At 38.4% G+C, this 22741-nt stretch overlaps 1 long non-coding RNA gene across 1 annotated transcript; it reads right to left on the bottom strand.

Annotated features, from left to right (window-relative positions):
- Positions 1-516: 516 nt before the first annotated feature.
- On the bottom strand, positions 517-16486 carry LOC110391083. The gene is made up of 4 exons (XR_002433970.1): positions 16348-16486; positions 3592-3753; positions 3097-3171; positions 517-1189 (listed from the first exon to the last, which is right to left on the bottom strand). It is a non-coding gene; the product is annotated as an uncharacterized LOC110391083 (long non-coding RNA).
- Between the last annotated feature and the right edge of the window lie 6255 nt (positions 16487-22741).

Genomic DNA, 22741 nt, shown 5'->3' with positions numbered 1-22741 from the left:
CCTTGCTCATATTACCCCACATTTGGAATAACAGCATCCAATCATCTGAGGCATACCAGTAGCTTTCAAAGATCTTTGAAGAGCTAAAACTGAGAAAAATCTTTTCTTAAGCTGAAAGACCTCCTCAGCTTTAATGAGAATAAATATACCTCCCTTAGGTACTGCAGCCCACAAAATGTTATTTCTTAATGAAAATTAAATATTAAAAATCAGATTATTTCCCTTGCCAAGTCAGGATATCTTTACTAACAACAGCTTCTGCTAATTTACTTCGAAAAATATTCAATTTCTAGCTTGTAAACTGAGAAAATTTACAAAACAGTTATAAATACAGGAAATGACATAAAACCTTCACACAGGATGCATAAGAGCTTTCCTAGCTACTGCAGCAAGCTTAGAAGTATTCAAAGACTGTGGGGCTGAACACAGAATAAAAGCTGTGATAAATGATGCATCTTGTAAGCTAAAGCTTTTCTCTTTGAGAAAACAAACAACAAAACAAATAAAGAACACACACAAACAATAATAACAAGAACAACAACATCGCTGCAAAAACCACTGTATGCAACAGTTTTATTTAAGACTGTGGTTCTGAAAATCAATAAATCCACCTTTGGGACTTTTCCCACCACATGAAGAACTCTGCAGCCACTTCATGTTCACATCATGTTCACCTAGTACAAAGTGATTTTGCTGGTTCAAATGAAGTAAGAAATTTTTGGAAATTAAATTTTGCATTAAAAACTGCGGCCAAGATCCAGTTTTGTCAGTCTGCAGAATCATAGTTTTATATGGGGTCAGTTCTTATGAATAATCTTTCAACTGGCATGAACGCATCAGGCTTGCTGTGCGGAGTACCAGTACCACAGAAATGTAATTGTGAATGCAGAAAGACTTGGATCAGCTCTAGAATGATGATAGGATTATATCCAAAGATGTTGCAGAAAGTCCTGTGAGTACTTCCAAAGGCATGGAATTATTTTTGTTTGTTTTTCAACTGGACTTAATGACATGTTGACACGAAACACTTCTGCTTCCGTAGAGAGTTGGTTCACAATTTGTCTTTCTTAAGAGGATTGCATTCAGATGTAGGTGTAGAAAAATACAGCAGTGACGTGTGTCTGGCAAACCCAGGATATGAGTCATGTTAGCTGATATTTGCATTATTTTCTTCCTACATAGTAATTATCTGAAAAATAAGAAAAGGAAGAAAAAGATAGATGTTAACAGAAAAGGGCGGAAACAGATCCCCTTAAGGTTGGGTTTTCCCTTTGTCCATAAACATGCACCTTAATCTCCCTTGTCAATTAATTACAAGAAACAGAGAAAGGACTGGGGAGAAGGATCACAGGAAATCAATCAACAGTGAGGGGACAATTTGTTGACTAAAAGTTACGTGTCTCAAAAGACGTTAGCCTAAAAGTTCCCCCTTGTAAAGCAGGATTCATTCTACTCCATTTCAAACCGACCTGAACAGGTCTACCTGCGACTCATGTTTTTCTGGTCAGCCAGTACTTGATCTTGAAGGTCAAATGAAGCAGCTGAATATCTAGGATGAATCTTTCAGGAACTACCAATACTAATACTGCTGGCACCTTGAAAGATACTCAGATGCTCAGCGTATGAAGGTAAGGGCAACATTTCAGTGATTTTTGTATATATTTTTTCAATTGGAGCACTGATTAGGGGCATTCTGTGCAGCTTTAAAATATTGATATTAGAGTATGTATTTGTATGTGGGCATTACAGTTTTCTTTTTGTTTGTCCAGTGATAGAAAGATTCTGGGTAGTGATAGTGAACATTCAGTGTTAGTGCTTGTGTTAGGACAAACTGGGTTTGACTTTGGAAAAATTTAACACACATCATGGTATCATTTTCAAATCTTAAATTATGCGGCAAAACACATATATTCTGAGTCAACTTATGATCATTCATTCTTTTATTCAGCCTTCCATTCCTTTTGTGGTGGGATTTTCCTAAAACTCTGCACTACAGCCAGTCCACTCTCACTTTCTTCCCATGCATGCTAGGCTACTGCTCTTATAAACTCCTTGTTTGCTTATAAACTTTATAGAATTCAGCTAAAGAACAGACAATAAACAAAACAAGTTAAAGTGAAAATTGATATTACTTGAATGGACAGTAGGTGCTCTTGGTCCTGAATATTTTAAAAGGTGACAGTATGTGCCCTCCATCCACCACTATCAGCACCCTGGCCAACCATAGGATGATATTAGCTCTTATGTCTACGTGCCACATTACTTAAACAAGGTGTACACCCAGAGGCCAAGGTGTAATCTAGAAAAAACTTCAGATTTGCAAGCACATTCAGGATAATTAAAATTTACTCTTCCTCCCGTCATTTCACACACACACATCAGTTTAAAACATAGACTTGAAACATTTTTTCTTTAGCTCGGGCATTTGCTTTTTTTTTACAGAGCCCAACTACATGGCTAGCCTGTAATCTCTCTTGTAACACAAAGCTCCTCAGATGTAAAGGCTTTTCTACAGGGATATTCCCTGTTTTAGACAAAAGCCGTTCCTGGCTAGAAATTAAGATAGGTGCTTTTAAAACACTGTTTACTGCTGCTGGCCACCTAGAACAAATCAACATTAATCAACAACATTAAACTCTGCAATAGAAATGACTCACTTGTACAAATACATGCCTGATGTATGCTTCATTACTTATTCACCTCCAGGTCCTTTTGCCTTCTTTTCTCTTATAGTGACCTTATATGTGTACCAGGAAAGACCTTTTACAATTTCACTGCTGGTTTTAGAATTTACTCTGTCGTTTATCTTTGAAATATGACAAATTGTTATATTTAAACTCACTATGAATCTTTTAAATCCTTTTTCTGGAAAGAACCACATATTTTCTATAAAGCATGAAAACTGTTCCACTTCCAGTGGAATATTCACATGCACGTAGTTAGCATTTGCAAACATCCTTTCATGGTCAGAGCCAGCTTTTGTGCTTGCTTAACAAAAGGGGGAAAACACCATATTCTTAAAGAAAACGTCAAAATAAATGAAGATTGGGTGTCCAGGAGATATTACCTGCAACAACTAAAGAATGAAAAACTTACCACAAAGTCACTGTTCTTTCTGCAATGAGCAATGCATGCAATTCAAAAGTTTTCAATCTGGGATTAATTCATTTTCTGGAGGAAAAGAAGCAATATGAAAAGAAAAACTGCACAGCTCTTGATGTGTTGCATTTTTATAAATTCTTACATTTAAATTTCGAACCCCTTTAGCACACACAAGGTAAATAATGTTGCAGTAATCCTCACAATTTTAAAAGCATTTTTTTTTCAACAAATATCACAAAAGGTCAAAAATACTGTTAAAAGTTGCCAAGCTGTTCAGAAACTTCAGTAAGTAAAACAGCAAAAATTCTTTCTCTGCAAGCGTGGTGTCTTTACTGGATCTAAGTTACACCTGGGTTTATCAGTTTGGGAAACGATAAACAGCAAAATACTCCAGCAGCTGTTGAACAATTGTCTCACTCAACATTTTAGCTTTAAGTAATGTATTTACAATAATGGTTGTGGTGATTCTACCAGAGACCTATGCTTTACCTTTAAATTTGAGGACACTGTCATGTTTCTCTCTTAAGCCAGAGCTCACGCAATTGCTCAAACTGTGTCTACACAGTAGCCTTGGATTATAGTACAAGGTGTTCTTTCTTATCTGTTATGGGCGCACAAAAGTGCCACCTGGTCTCTTCTGCCAGGTGGAACCTGTGAAAGAACAGATAGGCTGGGTTACTGTCACTGTGGTCCAGATGGCAGCGATCACGAAACCAGCAAAGATGTAACAGAAGATGTATGTTAGTGACCCTTTGTGACCCTCTACAGCAACCTCCAGTGTTAAGACAACTTTACTTATGAGAGAAGCGTATATAATCACATCAAGTAAATGCAAAGTCAGCTGCAACAGAGACACTTCATTACTGTTCGTGCCTTTAAAAATGCCCCATAGCTGTCTTAACTTGGACATTAACAAATGCAGTCTTCTGAGTGGGCAAACACTGGATGTAGATAGCAGTCTGATGAATCAATTGCAATCAACTTCACAGAAGACACAGAAATCACAGCAAGCGTCTGCCAGAGAAAGACACAGCAAGCAGCTGTTCGAAGCAGACAAAATTGGAACTGAGTAGTATACGGTAAATACAGCATTCCGATTTTGAAATAAATAAATAAGCTAATACAGCCTGCCTCTATCAGCAGATTTTTTTAGGACTCATGTTTCTTTTTAGCAGCCCAGGTGGTCAATCCTAGCATAACTCAGTGTAGTAACTGTTACTCTACCTTGTGCATCAATCGTTCTGCAGCTGAAGCTGTGAGAAACCCCCCTCATCTGCTACAGCCCCACCAAGAATGTGGTACTTCCCCAACTTCCTCCAAAGGCAGAATTTTAAATTATTAATAGTAAGAAAAGTCTACCTTGAGGACACCATGCCTCTCAAGTGCTTTTCTTCTGCTGTAGTGTGAAAGGAGAAGAATCCATTTTGCAAAGGTAATTGCCTGTCTAGTGCAGAAGGACTTAAGAAAGGGACTGACTGAAGGGAGATTAATAAAACACTAAAAAATAAAATAGGGAAGGGAAGGGATGCGTTTTTGACTGATTTATTCAAAATACAGCCCTGTCACTAGTTCATTGGCCTCCACAGATCTGCAGCTGTCCCATTGCTGTTTAGCAGACTGGTGACATGAGAGCAATGTTTTTTTAAAATGCCTGATCACTCAAGTCACTTTCTGGGGCATATTTATATGCTTATACATTATTTTTGTTCCCTTAGCCCTTTGGAACAAAACAACACTATTTCAGGAGAGCTGGGTAAACAACAAGTGATAGTAATCTAGTATCGTAATGTATATGGTTTGTTTTTTAAATTTGCTTTCAGTCAGACGTTCATAAAATCAATGCACTTCTGTCTGCACAAAAAATTGCTTTCAAACTGAGACAAGGCTTATGTGTGGTGACTTCTCACTGTTTTATACTGAGAGTACAAGATCCATTCAGGAGACAGATTTTGAGAAAACCGATAGACTTTTTCCTCAAACAAAAAGAATTTCTTGGAGAAAGCTTCCCTACAGAAGCACTCACTGTCTAAATGTTTGATCCAGACTGCCTAAAGGAAAATCCAACATTTTTGTCTAGCTGTGTCTCTAAGCTCAAAATGGTGAAAAACCTCTGAGTTGCAACCAGTGATTAGTTAATGTCTTGGGTAAGCATTTCTCCTCAGGAGGACTCTAAAAGCACTGACAGCCCCTTGTTCTCTGTTTTGTTTTCCCCTCTGAAGATACAAGTCTCACGTTCAACTACCAAGATTTCTTGGAGATCTCAAGGTTCACTCATTTCGTTTCTAATAGAAATTTCCTTGTTCATGTCATCCAAATCCTCAGCAGTGCTGGGTAGAAACCTAAAAAGCTGAGGCTGTTAAATTAAGTTACAAAATTACTGTTACTAATACCAGTTTGACCAGCCATTTCTTTGATAGCCAAAGCAAAATCATGGCCAAAAGCTTTAAGAAAGACCTTTGTATGCAAAAGCTCCTAGTTATCATAACAAATAGCTCTATAAATGCAGTGTTGGTTCTTATGATATATGGGCCATGTTATTATGGATTATTCTTAACATGTAAAGGGAATTTTTTCAACAGTCAGTTGCTGTTACTTTACAGTCCTTTTCTGCACTAGGATACACGTTGAAAAACATTGTAGTAAATAGTAATAAACCATGTCTAATTCAAACTAAGAACTAAATAAAAACAATCTGATACCAAGCAATTCCTCAAATTTAATGTGGTTTTCAAAGCAATATTGGTGATACAGACACACTACCCTTAATTAAAAACCATACTGAATAACTTCATCATTTCTACTGAAAGAATGTGTTTAGACAGCTTTGAATATCTAGTTCTTTAGGGTAATCTGCAACTCACTTCTGAACTAATTTGTTAGATGCTACTTAAAGGAATTTACTGCTTCAAATTAGAGTAGAGTAAAAATTCATTAAAAGTCATTCATACTAGTAAGAAAATACATTACTGCTGCATGGGTGAGAATAAAACCATCCATATTCTCAAAGTAATTGGAATCCCTCAAAAGTGGTAAAATACAAAAAGCTGAATTCTGTGGTTTTTATGAGAATGTTCTTTATTGGTAGTTCTACAGAGCCCATTAATAAATGGCTACATGGGAGAAGGTATACAGGACTTGTCTACTTCTCCAATGCAGAAATCTTTCAGACTCTATTGATAACATCCTGAAGAATATTTCCAATGGTATGAGACATTAACATGAAACTTGGATTTCTCATAAATTTTCTTCTAGAGAAAGCAGCATGGAATCAGAAAACCTCAAACTAGAAGTCCTTAATTATTGTGTATGCAATGTTTTTTCCTATGAAGGGCAAAAACATGCATAGATGTGCACATAATTATTTTCTGGAATATTGTGAGCACAAACCTATTATGTTAGAATAATCATGTCTATGCAAGACTTTTCTCATGGCTATCGTAAATGAAAGGATAATTATGTGTTTCAACAGAATTAAAACAACCTGGAATCATATTCATTACCTAGAGAGCAACCAAACCTGGTTTATAAAGGAAAAAATAGCAGCAAGTTTGGGTAAGGCAAGAGCTGTATGATGCTTTCTGCATAAGAAACTGTGTTCTGTAATTCTTATCCAATACAAAACTGAGGGTATATGTACATATGTATGACTTTATATCAATTATTTATTACAAAGATGAGGACCTTAACAAGGTGAAAGAGAGAATGCAGTCTTCCTAGTGATTGCCCTGTTGTAAAGAAGTTTGCTATTTTTAAAGAAGATGAGAAACAAACTGAGTGTGAGCATGACCGATACTTGAATAAGTTGTAAATAAGTATTAAAAATATCCCACCAGAAAAGTTATCCTCCTGGAACCATGGAAGTCTTTGCTTATTACTATTAACTGTGCCCAATACTTCACCAAAAGAACAGGAAATCTGTTTATTAACCACCAGAAAAGGCTAACTAGAAAAAGCAAGAAATCCTGAGTGAGGATGCTCCCTTCCTCCATGTAGAGAATGATGAGCACAAATCCACACTTCTAAGAGCACAAACCACGTGTGCTGCCACCACCAAAAGCCACCCCAGTGGGCTTGGCTACATGCATTGTTTGAAAGTAGGGGTAAGATCTTGCCCATATGGAATGTACTGCAAAATAAGGTAGGGTGCGTTGTTTGTGTACTGAATTATTTTTTCTTAACTTGTATATCACTTACGCCCTCTTATTCCAGAGCAGAAAGGTTTCTTAAAGAGGGCTTACATCAGTATCTAGGCAGACTCCATTAACACTTGTGTGCCATACCCAAGGAGAGTACTGAAGAGCCCAGCTCCCTTTAGCAACCTGGTCTAGAAGGAGGTGTCCCTGCCTCTAGCAGAGGGTTGGAGCTAGGTGATCATAAAGGTTCCTTCCAAACCAAACCATTCTGTGATTCTCTGTAGTGTATCTGCTGCTAAATGCGGGGCAGCCTGGACTTGAACAGGACTCCTGTTTCACTCCTTTCTCTTGCACTTCAAAACTTGTTCTAACTCCTTTATCCACACTAAGGATTGCATCAGGAGAAAGGCTTAAAGGCTTTTTCTCCCTGGTCTTTGTCCATCTGCTCACAGAGGCTGATAAGTAGACAACAGGAAGATGATAGAAAGGGTAGAGCAAGAGAAACCACGAGAAATGAATGAGATATGCCTGGGTACTTAGCCGGTTCCAGCCAAAACAAGATCATAGGGGTCATGGATGTAGAAGAATAAAAACTATGAACAATTAGAATCAGAGCTAGCGATTGATAAAAGAGGCAAGAAATTGAGGGAAGAAAGAAAAAACAGGTTATCTAAAGGCTTTAACAAAGAATGTGACTCAGAAACCACAAGAAATTGATTGCTAGGATATATTTAGAATGTGGTTCTATATTCATATTGACTTTCATATTTTATAATATTAGTTTTCAGGTAATATTTTCATTTGAAGTCATTTCACTCAGATTATACAGGCATCATTATTAAAGAAATTCATTTTGCTATTTTACACAGAGTACTTTCTATTTGTTGAAGAACAAGTAGAAAATCCCGGAGAACAATTTCTCTTCTGAACAATGTCATGATTAAAAAGTGTTCATAATGAATCTTTGGATAATGGATAAGTGCATAATTGCCCTCAAACATCTACTAAAGCAAGAATGACAAACAAAAACTACAATATTTATCTGAAAATCAAACCTTGCTACTTTAGTTCTGCTTATCTAAGAAAAATTTGAGACTTTCGCATGTTTTTAAATGCATTAAGCTTTCACAGGTTAGTGGTGACAAATACATAGGATACAGCCAGACTTCAGTGTTTTCTAGAGGATCTACAGATCCTCTAGATTTAATTACAGATTTAATTAAACTAGAATGGTCTATGAACATCTTAAGCAAATCTCCCTCAGTTCCTAAGGGTATGGCATAGAAACATCACGGCACAAGGCACGCTGTGTGTCTCCTTCCAAGATTTAGACACAAAAGCAATTCTTAAATGAAAGTTATATGTTCACTGCAATTATGTTGATTTGTGTATAGTATATTCCAATGGCTTCATCAAGTGATTATTGAAGTCCTGATACACAGTTCTCATAACTGCTATGAAATGATGGTAAAATAAAATGTTTTCTAGTTTATAAAAACTGCCCATCTAAAGCTCTACAATCTACTCATGTTTGAGATATGTCTTGACCATTATTGAATTGGTTTCTTAGTTGTATTATTGACATATTGTATTACCTACTTCTCTGTTGCACCTGGGCAACCACTTGAAATGGTCTGCAAAATCAGGCTGGCTGATACTCGTGCACCAGATATTCATCAAGCATGTTACTTTTTAAAAGGACTCCTCAGTAAATCTGTTCTCTTATTCCTTCAGTACTACAGTTGAGAATGCAAAGCTGTATAATGAAAACAACGAATAGGAACAGAAGGATGTCCAAAAAGGATATCACAGAGCAAAGGGATATCCTAATCAATTGAAACAGATTTCAGATTTCATAAGGACTATTGATTAGGAAATTAGATACACTTTATCCGAGTACCGGAAGTACTGGGGGACCCCAGCCACAGCAAGCAGTTTTGCTCTCCTTACACCTCTACCATGCTTTAAAAACAAAAACAAGAGCAATGAAAGAGTAAACAGCGCTTGTGTCACACTAATAATTTCTCCTACACCAAACTTGGGGGCGGTTACAATCCTACGGATGGAATCACTTCATTCAGCGATATAAGCTCTCTGAATGTTTATTTTGGCATTACTTGTGAAGGCTGCACTGGTAGTGAAAAACTGAATTACTTTCTCACACAGTGGGGTGGGCACCATGAGATAAGTAAACGCCTGTTAAAAGAGACTGCAAAATGCTATTGTCTGTCTTTTACATTTATGTTGAAGACTACAGGAAAGTGCTTGAAATTTTGACTGATTTCCCTGTAAAATTTCAATCTGGTAGATTTCACCATGACTGAAACTCTGCTTGACAGATTTTGCCACTGCAGAAAAAGAGCCTTTTTCAAAAAAGTGATAAAGGCAGAAACATGTTCAGGAATGCTCGGGTAGTATGCAGGTATTCTACACGAAGATGCAGAGATGCCTGTTATGGTAACAGAGACAACCAGATAGCTCCAAAGAATAACCAGTCCTTGAGATTATGCCCTAATTGCAGTCTCAGAAGTTGTGTTATTCCACTTAGCACTGTTACTTCCAGCTAATCGATTTCATCTCTCGGAGTAATTAATTGCCAAGAGTGCTGTGCCCCACACAGGCAGATCTGTGCCCTGTGGATTCTGAAACTTGTTCATTCAGTACACGTGGAAGATCCTTGCATGAAATATAATTTAATAATACTGTTGAAGCATCTCTGCAGATCCCAAAGGAGTCCATGAATAGTGCATTGGGCAGAGTCTGTGCACCTGCACAATGTCTGTATACCAATGTCAGTAGCAGCATGAAACTCAGCAGACTGCAAATCCTGCTCTCCGACAGTGCTCTAAATATTCATGCAGTGGCCTGCACTGGGCTCTGTGCAGCAGTAGTGGCCTTGCCCACGGCATGCAGTAAGGAAACAACTCAGGTGTGTCTGCGGGAGCTGCAGCAACCGCAGTGTAAACACACCCACCATCCTTCCGAAAACTCCACTTTCACTGAACTAATTGACAAGCTTGATTTGAAGCAGACTGAGTTGTGCATTAATGCATGCAGATAACTGTGCTTATTGTAAGCTTGGCAGCTCTCTTATGGACATTGGCTGCAGGTGCTATCTGCATGCACATCCACACAGTGTTAAGGCCCTGCTCTTTTATTCCCAACTTTTGAAACAGAGGCACAGTTTACTAAGACGATATCCTCAAAGCTTCTGAAGAGTTTTCCAAATATCTGCTTCCTTTAAGACTCTAAAGAATACTCTAAAAAAGAAAGACATAACAATAACACATTCTGCCTAATAAGTGGAGCCCTTCTTCCCCAGCAAGGCTGTGCCATTGAAATAAAAATACCTTCTGTCATACATAACTGGGAAATCTTCCACATCAGAGTAAAAAATATATATATTCGACTCACTCTCATTGTTCTTAACCTATTCTAAGTTTTTCTTAAAGGAACTAATAAACAAATACATATGCATATGACTAGCTATGTGTACGTGTGCAGTCCAATTAAATTAAATGTGTGCACTGATAATAAAATTTTGAAATATAATATCCCTAAACAGAATCTTAGATTCGTGTGAATAGACACAGCAAAACTTGCTCTATTCTCCTAATGAATGAAATTTAAAATATCATTCTATATTAACTAGTTACTTTCCAGTCTACCTCTGTCATTAACAATGTATTATAGCCATGTATGATTTCATATCATCCTATAATTCAAAAATTCTTTAGTGCCAGGTGACTTTGTTTCCTACAGCATGAAGTTATGGAAAGGCCCTGGACTGATATTCTGTAGTTTTTTGCATTCAGGTCTCTCAGTTAGAGTCCCATATCAGAGTTTAAATGTCTAACTGAAGTCAGTGGAACTCTGTCCAGTAGAACTGAACTCTAATTGAACTGTATAATTGAACTCAGTAGTAAACTGAGTTCATTACTCCACAGTCTTTGGTAAAATCCTAAGTCTCTGAAGAGACATTGTACATGCATAACTATAATTGTGTTGGAACTAGTAAAAGTTTAATATCTCAGATGTCAGACAGAGCTTTTAGGACAAGAACAAAGGGTATGTGTAAACTGAAGAGAGAGAAAAATCAGTTTTCTAATCCCATGAAAATAAGTGAAAAAACAAGCCGAACTTGCTGTCTGACTTCTTGCTTTTTTAAGGATATGCTATTCGCACACTGTACTATCAAATTCACTAAAAATTAGAATGAAAACAAGTTTAAATCATACTCCCAATTCAGTGCCTTTCTAGAAGGCAACTCCCAGTTCTGATGCCCATTCTCTGATTCTCCAAGCAATTACAGGGTCTCATCCAACATTTCTTATGCTATACACATCACATTTTAATAAATACACCATGAGAAAGCCAATAGATTAAAAAAAATAATGAAGCTGGTCCAAAGTCACCACAGATTCCTCACCAGTTTCATGTTTATGTGCATAGACATCAAGCTGCTCCTCACCATGGCCTTCTCCCCTTTTTGTATACAAAATATCACAGAATAATTTAAGTTGGCAGGGATGCCTGCAGACATCTGCCACTGCACCCCACCAAAACCAGGGCACCTCAGATCAGGCTGTTCACAGACAAAAAAAAAAAAAAAGAACAAATCCAAGGAACTCCCCCACACCAATAGCAAAATTTGAATCCAGTGTCAGCTGTCCGAACTAAAACTCAGCCTATGTGACCTGAAATCTCATTTCAGTCAGACACACCCAACGTTGTATTCAGCTCACTGACTTAATTTAGTGTCCTTATCAAAAATACTTCAGGTAGGGTGGGGATCAACCATTTGCATACAAACAGAGAGTTACAGGAAGAAAAAAATGGGGCAAAGACAGGACAGGGAAATTCTAGCTCAAATACGTGATCCTAACTTCACTTGCTTTTCTTTTGTTGCCTGTTGGCTACAACAATAATGCTACTGGCTGAGAGTGCTCTAAGAGAAATGAGACAATATGAGCTCTCAGATGACACTTGCACCCTGGAGAGAAAGTAAAAAGATAATTTTAGTGCAGTGAAAATGAGGTAATCTGCCACAATGCTGCCTACCTGAAGAAACAGATTCTGCCATACTTTAAAGCGTGAGCATTTTATTTCTCATAGCAAAAGTTTCACCTCCATGATTATTTGCAGTTTTGCTAAAAAAAATAAAAAAAAGTATTTACATATATAATTTACACTTCATACATGTTTTACATATATATTACATGTGCTCTTATATGAGTATTTTTTACTTCAGTCACTCTGAAAGTAATGTCTCCCATTTATTCCCATGGAAACTACAACTGATCCAAAAAGCACAATAACACTATTTGATAGAGAAAATCTCGGCTGCAAAACACTATTTTTCAACACTGTCACCACCATTTTCATCCGCCATGAACAAGAGCCTGCAGGCTGTGCTCCTAAGAATCTGCAGCGGTGGAGGTGACCACTGACATAGTCACAACAGCTGAAATGCACCACCCACTGCCTCACTGTGCTCATATCCACTGGTTGACCTCCATAAACATTGAACAAGCACTGATGAATGTCAACTGATGCCATCTTTTCCACATGAAAGAATTCAATTCCACACCTTTGCTTCATCCACGCTTCCACATCAGATGTCATTCTGTCAGACTGCCCCTCAGCTGCCATCTGTTACACAGCAACAAAATGGAATGGAATGCTGGCAGGAAGGCTTAGCATCTACTGCCACATCACCAATATCTGCCTCTGATATAATGGGCCTACATTAAAAAAAAAATAGAAGGCATTACTTTCAGAGCAGCCCTTGTATATGGAAATATCAGTAAGAATAAACCCATTCTTTTTGAACACCAAGTTTTGTCAATGACAAAAAAGATCTGCTTTAAAATTCACAGTGTATGACTCGACCTATTTATCTTGCAGAGAAACTTCTAAATAGCTTGAACTGAATGCCATATTCTCAAACAAAACACCTTTCATCCTTTTCACACTTACAATTCAATGTTCAGAATAAGCAAAATAGAAAGTTTTTCCAAAATAAAAAACATTGCTTCCTTTTCAGAGAACTATCCAGGGAAATCTAGGATGAGTATATAGAAAATTTTCTTCCTTATACTTGGTAGAGCCTGTCCAAGTGACATCTACAGACACTATAATAATTCTGTGTCTTTATTGAGATGATGTTGTTTTTTCATTTTGAGTCAAGAGCATATGGCTCAGCTACTCAGAAATAAGTCATTTCTATCAGCAGTAAAAAGCCTTGAGGGAAAGAGCAGCTTAACATTATTTGAAATGCTGAATTGATTAGTAAATTGCCATGAATTGCTCTTAGAAAATTTAAGCCATATTTAATTGTATTCAAACTGAACCTTTCTACTGGCTTCGCATGATGACAATAAAATAAAAATACTGTTCTCCTACTCCTCATTAGTGTGCCTAGAAATATGCAGTACTGAAGACTCTTCCTAACTTCTTTTAACTTATTTACCTCTAACCAGGTGTTATTCTCTAAAAAGTGTATTTTAAGTATTCCTCAGATCACAGAATCACAGTATCACAGAATTGTAGGGCTTGGAAGGGACCTCTAGAGATCACCAAGTCCAAATCCCCTGCAATAGCACATTCCCTACAGCAGGTCACAGAGACAGGTGTCCAGGCTGGTCTTGACTATCTCCAGAGAAGGAGAATCCACCACTCTGGCAGCCTATTCCATTCTTCTGTCACTCTTGCAGTAAAGTTCTTTCTTGTGTTAGTATAGAACTTCTTGCGTTCAAGTTTTCACCCACAGCCTCTTGTTCTATTGTTGCTTAGCACCAAAGAGTCCACCTCCATCAACTTGACCCCCATACTTCAGATATTTATAAACAGCTATGAGATTCCTCTCAGCCTTCTCTTCTCCAGGGCTGAAGAATCCCTGGTCTCTCAGCCTTTCCTCTAATGGGAGATGGTCCAGGCCTTTAATCATCTCTGTAGCCCTTCACTGGACTCTCTCTAGAAGTTCCCCATCTTTTTGAACTGAGAAGCCCAGAACGGGACTCAGTACTCCAAATGTTGCCTCATTAGGGCATAGTAGAAGGTGAGGATCACCTTATTTCACCTGCTGTCCATGATCTTCTCAATGCACACCAGGACACCATTGGCCTTCTTGGCCGCAAGGGCACACTGTTGGCTTGTGGCCAACCTGTTGTCCACCAGGACAACCAGGTCCTTCTCTGAAGAGCTTAGGTCGGCCCCAGCCTGTACCAATGATCATTCCACCCGAGGTAGAAGACTCTACACTTGTTCTTGTTGAACCTCATCGAGCTCTTGTCTGCCCAAATCTCCAGCCTGCCCAGCTCTCACTGAATGGCAGCACAGCCTTCTGGTGTCAGCCACTTCTCCCAGCTTTGTGTCATCAGCAATCTTGCTGGGGGTGGACTCTATCCCTTCATCCAGGTCACTGATGAAGATGTTGAACAAGAGCAGGCCTAGCACCGACCCCCGGGGAACAATGCAGGCCTCCATCCAGACTCTGTGCCACAGATCACAACCCCCTGAGCTCTGCCAGTCAGCCAATTCTCAATCCACTTCACTGTCCACTCATTTATCTCACACCTTCTAAGCTTCATTACAAGGATGTCATGGGAGACAATGTCAAAACCCTTGCTGAAGACAAGGTACACAACAGCCACTGCTCTCCTCCCATCTACTCAGCCAGTGATGACATCATAGAAGGCTACCACATTGGTCAAGCATGATTTCCCCTTGGTGAATTCACGATGACTACTCCCAGTAAACTTCTTCTCTTCCAGCTGCATCCAGTACAAGTTGTCCTATCACCTGTCCAGGGATGAAGGTGAGGTAGACTGGCCTGTAGATGCTGAAGTGGCAGTCTTAGTAGTGAAGACTGAACAGAGAAGTCACGTCCACCTTCTCAGCCCCCCCTGTTATCAGGGCACTACCTCCTTCAGTGGCAGACCCACATTTTCCCTAGTCCTCCTTTCACTACTGACATACTTAAAGAAGCCTTTCTTGTTATCCTTGACCTTCTTTGCCAAGTTTAATTCCAAGAAAACCTTAGCCTTCCTTTTTTTTGCATCCCTGCAGCCCCTGGCAACATTCCAATGCTCTTCCCAAGTGGACAGGCCCATTTTTCACACTTTGTGGAACTTCTTCCATTTGAGCTTATCCATGAGCAACTTGCTCATCCCATGCAGGTCTCCTGCCAGTTTTCCCTGATTTCATACTTTTAGGGATGCACTGGTCATCAGCTTAGAGGCAGGTACATTTAAGTGTTGACCAGCTCTCCTGGACCTCCTTACCCTCCAGTGCTGTAGCCCACGGCATAGCTGCAAGTAGGTCCTCAAAGAGACCAGAGTTAGCTCTCCTGAAGTCCAGGGTAGCAATCCTACTTATTGCTTTGCATTTTTATATACCTTAAAATGTCTTATCAGATGCAATAACTGCTCTAAGCATATACAGTCTAGACAGAATTTTCAAGATCAGTTTTATTAAGGGAATGAGCAAATATTAATTAAATTTATAAGATAGATAACAAATTTAGCACCTTCCAGCTGAACACAAAATGTGGTTTTGGGGTATTATGGTAGCTTTTCTTTAAATTGCCTTAAGTTTTCCACACTAATTTAGTTCAGTCATAGAAAATAAGTAGCCATTTCAGAATGCATTTTCATTGCATATTTGTGGTTTACATGACCTTTCAGTAAAATACCTCTGCTTCACTAGGAATGGACTATACCTGACTAGAGAGAGAAATTGTTCAATGAAAGAAGATTGTAAATTCTGTGTCTTAGATTGAGTGCCAAGTAAACAGTTTTAAGTATAAAAACAATGAGGTAGAAATAAACAGGGCATTCAAGCTGAAGATTCATGGATGCAAAATTACCACTAATACAACCAGAGATAGCTAGAGAAAGAAAATTAACTTAAGCTTAATTAGCTTTCATGTTTTTAATTTAAATCACACATACTTTTCACATTGGAATGAAAGAGAATAGCTCTAAAAGCACAAAACTTTTACTCAAACACAGCAGAAAACTAGCTAAATTCCCTTCAGATGCTGAGAAATATTTCTTCTGATTCTGTGCAGCCCACAGAACACAGTGGTAAGCACAATCCTATGTCTTACCTCTCATGGGTGTCTCCTCTCATTGCATCATCATTGAGTGGGAAGAGGTAAAATCTCCCAGCTGTATACCAAACCAGAGGATGCCTAGGAGAAGGCTGCCCTGCACCAATGGACAAAAAAAATTGCCAGTTCTAGCAGCCACACCTGCATACTGCTCCCCTCTTTCCACAATGTATGGATCCTATATAGGACAAGATGCCATTGCATACCTCCATACTAGTAGATCAGTAGCAGCTGTGGTGTAAAGCCTGGCTCTTTTCCCCTCTCTCTGACCCTGCTGCTTCTTGTAACTCCATCTGCACGAAGCCCCCAGAGAGCATCAGCAAGAAAGATGAACAGAATTTAGCCTTTCAGATATTCACTGCCTAAGTCAGGAGGGAAAAGGGAGACCAATAAAGTATAGTTACCAAGCTCAGATCTTTCAAAGCCATCAAGGGCTATGCAGGGACAGCCATTTTGATCTGTAATTGATCTGATGGAAGAAACAGGAGAATACTCAGAATGCAATGCTGTAAATCATGGATTTTTTTTCCCTGATGTTGACATTTAAGAGATCCCTGTGTATTCCAGGTTTCATCTGCTTCTTAAATTTCAGTACAGCAAAGCTACCCAAAACAATACAGCATGTGCCCTTTGCATGATATGCTGCTAGGATACTTTTTCTGACTAAGTACAAATAAGACTTCACAAATCAGCAGTGTTAACGGGTTGATGAAACCTATGAACTTAAGCTGAATAATTTGGCTCAAAATCTAGTGCTTTTTTTGAGCAGTTCAGTGAAATTTTGGAGTTTGTTACCTTCTGTAACATAAATTTTGCCAAATGCCAGTAGGGGCCTTCTGAAACTGTATCTCTGTGTGTAATGCACACTCAAGCAAAGGACATCTTTTCTAAACCTTAGTTTCATCTCTTTATAATATAAAGAATCACTGACTTATTAGTCTCATTTAGTTCTAAGTCTTATTTCACTGATGGCCTTATTCAGTTGCTACTGTGTGCAGATGCAAATTCTCAGCAGCTCTGACAATCACACTATTCTGACTGGGTTCTACCATGGCACACTCCAACCCAAAACTTCTGCCCCTTAAGGGGGAAAGACTGAGATTTCTGTTTTAATGCAGAAAATAGGAAAAGACCTTTTTATAACACTGTATGTCCTCATCTGAATTAATTGTTTTCTCTGACCCTCAGTTTCCTCATCTGGAACCTGAGGCCATAGTACCTACCTCCTTAATGGTACTTATCAAGTGCTGTGAGTGCACAGTACAAGGCCAGTCAGAGATACAAGTGAAACTGCTGATTCTGATTCACTTTCACACTTGGGGCACTGGAAGAGAGAGCAACTAATTTTTCCAAAGTTGCAAAAAAATTGCATCAGAATTTTACAAAGATGTGGTTAATGGAAAAATATGTAGATGGATCTGTTTTACTTTCAGTCCTATGCTTCACTTCAATAACTATTTATATCAGGCCCATATTAACAGATATTTACACACGTGGATAGACACCTGATCTTTCTTACATAGCACACTGTGCTGCAAGTTATATATTTTTCCTATATCCAGTGTACCAGGACTTTATCAAAATATGATCTGAAGAAATGAGTAAGCACAGAGCTGGGGCCCTTCTAACAACATAAGCCTGTGGAAAAGAGCAATCCACAAGTTTCTCGCTGAAGTGTGTGAGGACACTGTTGTATATTCTTCTCTGTCTCTGTGGTAGATTTCCTTTTCAGTGGTCAGCCTCACAGACACTGTTATAACCTTTGATACATTTCCAATATCTGATATTGCTTCTACAGTGCTACAGTGAAATACACATGTATGAGGGTTTAAAACTCAGTGAAGTGTAAACGTGTAGCTGTGAAGGAAAACACCTGACATCATTCATATGAATAATAGCAGAGGTAGTTTCGACCTCACTGAAGTCCTCCACCTTTTAATACAAAGGAAGGTAAAACAATGGATGTGAAAAACTGCAACATTTGGAAAAGTCAAAACACCTAAATTAGGTCATTAGTCAATACGCATATGATTAGCTTTTGACAAGCGAACTGCCTTAGGCACCTTTAGATGGGAACATGGACGGGGGTGTGGGGAAGCAGCAGCAACCTACTCTTACTGTTGTCTAAGTTTGATGCAAAGTTGTTTGCCCGAGTTTTGCAATTAAAAGAAATATACAGAATTTACTTTGAACTTGGAGAGAACAGTGTAAATACTATTCAACCCTAAACCTATGTGAGTTGTAGGCATGGCACAACACAAGACATAGATTGACAAGAGGCTCTCCAGTTTTATTGAAAAGTAACCTTTTGGAAATCACCTGTAGCTTTGTGGGTTGGCAGTTGGTTTGTTTGAAGTCTTCACTGTTGTAGCACATTTAGTGTGATAGACAACCATCAGGAGTATTGGTAATTATGAGGTAGCTGGTATGTGTTCTTCTTTATCTTATAGGTAAATTAATTAATTTCATGAAAGTTGTCCCTTTTATCCAGAAAAAAAAAAGGACAAAGGGATATCAGAGTCACAACCAAGCGTGTATTTTACTGTTACAGAGCGTATGGGGTTGAGTAGGCCTTTCCTGAGCTCCATGTCTCTGTGTACAAATTCTAGACCTCACGATGTAGATCTGAAGTTTGAAAGTTACTCACTTCTTCTTGGATTCATGTCTCCTTTTTGGCATGCCTGCTGTCTCAGTGGTCTATCTGAAGGTAGTGAAGAAGGGAATGGAAATAGGTTGGGCTAAAGGAATAGGTCAAATAAGCTGCTAGACACAATATTTGATGTTGCTGTCATTGAAAAGGCCTTCCACTTCTCTGTCCTCACTTCCCAGCCATTTCCATCAGGGAACTTCTCTGTCTTTGAAGGAGTTCAGCATTGATGGAATAAAGCTACGTGAGCTGATCTGTCCCCCCTAACCCAGGCTGCAAGTGCTCTGTCTCATTTCTGCTCAGTGAGGACAGAGTCTTCATTCTGGAGATCCTTGCCTAGCTGCAATGCTGACTTCAGCCTGTTCACTCAACATTGTTTCTGATCTACACAACACAGATTTCAAACATTTCAAAGTGCTGTTTTCTTCTATGGCTACGTCCTTAAGTTAAAAATGTACATATATATATGATATGATATGATATATATAATATACATACAATACATTAAATTAAATACTATGTGCATAAATTGTATACATAATTTATATATTCCATGTATTGGTTTTTGTACATATGTAGGAGTGTAAAATAATTGCATTAATACAAACTTACCCAAACTGGTGACTATAGTTTACAATTCAGAGCTTTAACATTCAACTGAAAGAGGCAGATGGCCTCAGTGCAGTATCACAAGCTGTGCAATGCATATCAAGATAAAAGGTTCTGCCAATGAGTTTGTAGGTACTTCTAAAAATACAATTCTTTGGACAGTTACAGTTTAAACATAAGGTAGACATATATGGTATTCAGTTTAGTGACAAACATGCTGTTATCATTTCAGTATACTTCTTTCACTCTTTCCCATTTCATCCACAATTTTATGTTCTTTGAAAGCTTTCAAGTTTTACCCAATGAAAATGAAGATGCACAAGAGAATTGAAAGTAGATTTACTTGGATGTTTCCTTTAAGATATATCTTAAAAGCAAATTGAAAAGTGAGAGGCAGCTGTATTTACTTTTCTACTGCTACTTAGTAGAAAAATCAAAATACCTACTTTTAAGCTATTTAGCTCATGTCTAGAAAGCACTTTACAATCCATAACAACTAAATGATCATAAACTGTGAACAAACAAGCATATATACCTCCAATTTTGCTACTAGGCAAGGAGTAGATTTAACTAGACTAGATACGTGTATCAGAGCATGCATGGACAATATAAAATATTTTAACAATAAACAGTAAAATAAATGCACGCACTACTTTGTAAACCCATGGAATCTGTGGATGCTGCTCTCAGTTCCTGACATACCCCAATTCACTGAGCATAGACAAAAACATGGTGAATGACAAGATCAAGTTGATGCACTCCATTTTTTCAGTGCCATGTGGTTGCTGGGGTTTTTTTTCCTCTAAATAATGCTATTAATTTCTAAAAGGTATGGTCATGATGCAATCCTTAAAATAATTACAATGCCACTCCTGTTAGGGGCTTGGCTCTGCAGCGAGGTCTGTTCAGCTGACAACTGTAGAAACAACTGCCGTTGTGGTTAGGGGACTGTTCAGCACCAGCAGATGCTATATAGGCAGGTAGTCTGCAGAGACACGTGGCTCAGTGGACTCTTTCTCCAGCTGTTCTTGGTTGCTCCTACTTTTAATAAGAAAATGAATGAATGAATGAACAAACAAAAGAAAGACAAAGAAGGGAAGAAAGAAGGAAAAAAGGAAAAAGGAAAAAGGGGAAGAAGGAAAGAAGGGAAGAAAGAAGGAAAGAGAGAGAAAGAAAGAGGAAGAAAGAGAAAGAAACAGGAACGAAGGAAGGAAGGAAGGAAGGAAGGAAGGAAGAGAAAAAAAAGAAAGAAAAAAAAGAGAAGAAAAGAAGGAAAGAAAGAGAGGAAAAAAGCATATCAAAATAGGATTTTGCCCACAGCTATGTTCAGGATATTTATAGAATAATACACTGTTGTTAGTCTCTCAAGCAAGCAGTTTCTGTGTTTCTCACGAAGTTACACTGCATTAGTCATGACTGGAAGCAGAGGAAGCCTGGTCAGCAGATGTGAACATTGCTCACGCTGTGAAAAGCACCTGAGAAGCAGCTCCCACAAACAGAAATGTCCTGAAACAGATGTCACCAAGCTCTAACGCACAAAGGTAAAAAGTGGAGTTGCACCCTATCTCCTTGCTGGGTGGTCTGTCCAAGCCGTGCTGGTCATGGAGTGAATCAGCAAGGGTCTACATGTGTTGTACGCGTTCTTTCTCTCCAAGCAGATGCTAATTAAAAGTGGCGTAACTTTACAGCTGGTAAACAGTCTGCGGGCAGTTAGTTTGAAAGGCAAACACAGGGAAGATATGGCTATCCTGAGTCAGAAAATTGTCTCCTTGCACTGTCTCTTAGAGGCGGCCTTAAGGAACAGCTTGTAACAGTCCACACGTGGCAGAACTGAAAATCTTATTAATGCTCCTGAAAATGTCATTTTTTTTTCCTCTTGTTTTTGTATTGTAGTTTATAGTAGCCTGACAAAAAGAGGTGAAATACTGCAAAAATGCTTGAAAAAAGAGTGCTGTGATATCCTTTTTGCTCGCAGGGAAAAGTGGACAGGAGGCAGAGGTCCAAGCCATGATTGCTCAACCAAAACTGTATGCTTTTCTTCATTGTGCCAATTTGGCAAACTGAAATAAATTATTCAAAGGAAATACCCCCCCAAAAAAAACCCATCTGAATGAGGTACTTTAAAGCACAGCTGTCCACTCAAAATTCAATCTGAGTTGGCTTTTAAAAACATTTAGCTGCTCTGCCATTTTTGTAGGTTTGTAACTCCTTTCTTTTAGTTTCAAAGTAATTTATCAAACTGCTGTGAAAGTACTGCACAATATGGCATGGAACTACACAATTTACCAAGCATAGGAGGAAATACTGGAAACTACTGTACACAAAGCTTTGGTAAGAGTACAAACAACAGCTGGAATAAAGAAAATTGTATTCACCCGATCACTGATTTATAATAGCACATATTGGAAGTAACTGTAGCTGAATTCAGAAGTTGGCATTGCTTTCAATTACCAGCATGCTTCTCTCTGGTGTACGTGTGCCTGTATAGCTACCGGAATGAAAGTTCAGAGCTGCCTGCCTTGCATGGGAGCGTCACCTTGAAGATCAAGCTTTTAATCTTTTTTTTTTCTATTTGCAGTTTCTATCCCAAACTTACCAGAATGTAAGGAAGAACCAGAAATAAATCACAAGGGTTTTTCAGGAGCAGCAAGATTCAAAACTCAGCTGTCTCTCTGCTCTGCTCCATAGGTGTTCATCACCTTCATTTCACCTTCATTCTCAAGCAATTCAACTGATGACTTACAAAATTGTGTCTAACCTTTGTGTCTTTTTTTCTTTCTTTCTCTTGCTTTTTTTTTAAATTCTTTCTCCCTTTCTCTCTCTCTTTTTTCCTTTCTTTTTCTTGCTCTTTTTATTCTTTCTCCCTTCCTTTCTTCCTTTCTTTCTCTTTTATTCTTTCTCCCTTTTTCTTTCTTCTTCCTTTCTTTCTCTCTTTCTTTTTTTTATATTACCCTATTATCTTTTCCTTTCAATCTCTTGCTTTTTTACTCTTTCTCCCTTCCTCTCTTCCTTTCCTTTTTCCTCTTTCTCTCTTTTTAAATTCCCTTTCTCCCTTTCTCTCTCTTTTTCCTTTCTTTCTCTTTCTTTTTTTAAATCTCTTTCTCCCTTTCTTTTTCCTTTCTTTCTTTTTTTTTA

The sequence above is a fragment of the Numida meleagris genome, unplaced genomic scaffold, assembly GCF_002078875.1.
Source record: "Numida meleagris isolate 19003 breed g44 Domestic line unplaced genomic scaffold, NumMel1.0 unplaced_Scaffold294, whole genome shotgun sequence".
Lineage (NCBI taxonomy): Eukaryota > Metazoa > Chordata > Aves > Galliformes > Numididae > Numida > Numida meleagris.
Note: the sequence above shows the minus strand (reverse complement) of the source record. Positions and strands in the feature narration are given on the sequence as shown.